This window comes from Propithecus coquereli, unplaced genomic scaffold (assembly GCF_000956105.1).
Source record: "Propithecus coquereli isolate 6110/MARCELLA unplaced genomic scaffold, Pcoq_1.0 Scaffold684, whole genome shotgun sequence".
Classification (NCBI taxonomy): domain Eukaryota; kingdom Metazoa; phylum Chordata; class Mammalia; order Primates; family Indriidae; genus Propithecus; species Propithecus coquereli.
In genome coordinates, this window is record NW_012152885.1 from 277,840 (window position 1) to 279,717 (window position 1,878).

The window sequence follows — 1,878 nt, forward strand, 5'->3', positions numbered from 1 at the left end:
AAAGTGGTTACACCAATTCTAAGGAGAATTAAAATCACTTATAATTGTAAACATGTCTATTTCTTTCTTTAATTCTTCCCAATTTTGCTTTTCATATTCTGAGGAACAGAAAAAATAGCATTTATATTTCTTTTAAATAGATTGACTCTTTAATCATTATAAAATATTCCTTTTTATTACTGGCAAATATCTTTGTCTTGGTGTCTACTTTTTCAGATGTAAAAAAAGAAAGTGAAGCTTCCTTAATGCTTAATATTTCAAAATATATTTTTTCTATTCTTTTACTTTTATCCTTCCTGTGTTTTCACATTTAAATAAACTATGAAAGGAGAAATATATATCTGTTTGTGTGTATATATGTATGCCTGGTGTGTATATATAATGTATATTTCTATTTAACAACGTATATGGCATTTATTAACTTAACATTTCCAATGCTTTGTTTCATTGTGTTTGTTTCTAGTGACTATTTTTTCTTTTGCTTATGTGTCACATTATTCTTCTTTCTTCCATATCTAAATTTTGTTCCTATATATGCTGGCATTGGGGATACTAAATGGTTGATAGTCTGGATTTCCTTAAATTCCTTTAAAGAGTTTTGAGGTTTGTTTTAGAAGATACACAATTATTTCACTGGTGTATCAGCTTTGTCCTGTCAAGCCTTGTGTTTAACTTTCATATTGCTGGTCTAGAGCACTACCCTTAAAGAGTGACCTTTCTAGTATCTCATCTGGTTGTTGTGATGCTGAATGAGCTAGTTTTTCTCTAGCTGATTGTAGAGTATAATGTCTCTGATCACTGTAGGACTTACAGAGCTTTCACATACCTCACAACCTCTTGGTAGGATACTTTTACCAAGCTGGTATTTGTTCTTTACCAGGCTTTATGGGTTTATGGAGTTTCTTCTTGAACATGTACAATGTAATAATTGGCCAGAGAGTCAAAAGGGCCTACTCACATTTCTAGAGCTCCTTCTTGTCATAGTTCTCTCATCTCTGGTACTCTGTCTTCCAAATTCCAGCTACATCCACAACCCAGAATTCAGCTCTCTCTCTTTTAGCTTGCTCTATTTTGAATACCCTTCTCTGTACTATGGTTTGGAAAATGACCCCAGGTGGACAGCCAGCACAATTGCAGAGATTAATTAATATGTTTGGCTATTTTAAGGCTAATGCCCATCTACTCTTTGTTGTATGATGTATGAAAAACTTTTATAATATAGTCCATCAAGTTTTATGATTGTATGTGATATGAGGGCAAGGCTGATACTCACTACTCTGTTCCTGCTGGATTGAGAAGTCAGCTACTAAACTGAAGTAAGCTTTTCTCTTCAGCATTCTTGTCTTCCCTCCTTATATTAATATTATCCCTCTATGTGGTATCACTCATTCAGTAAATCATGTCTAAATCTATATTCAGTCTTCATAACACTCTTGAGTTAGCAAACCCTATAGCCAGGTTTTTGGTGAAAATTTCCATTTACATAGACTACCAGAAAATCAAACATAAAGCATTGATTCTCGAATCATTGTCTTTTTTCTTCATTCCATAGTCCTATTTCAGTTCATTTTATTATCTTCTCCCTCGATCTAAAATCTCTGAGATGAAAATATGATTTATCTCCCATAGTTCCTGATTACAACAAATTTTGAAGTATTGTAGTTTTTTTTTTCCCTTTGTAATATATTTTGCATCTGACATTATGGTTATGAGGACACTTTAATTACATGTGACAAACACATTGGGATTAATATGGATAGATAGTGAGGATTTTCTCAAACTTGCAAGTTGTTTCATGTAATAAAATACCAGAAACACATCCATAGTTAAGGAATGGAGTAAAACATTGAAGGAGCAGGTAGTCAAGACCTTTTTCTT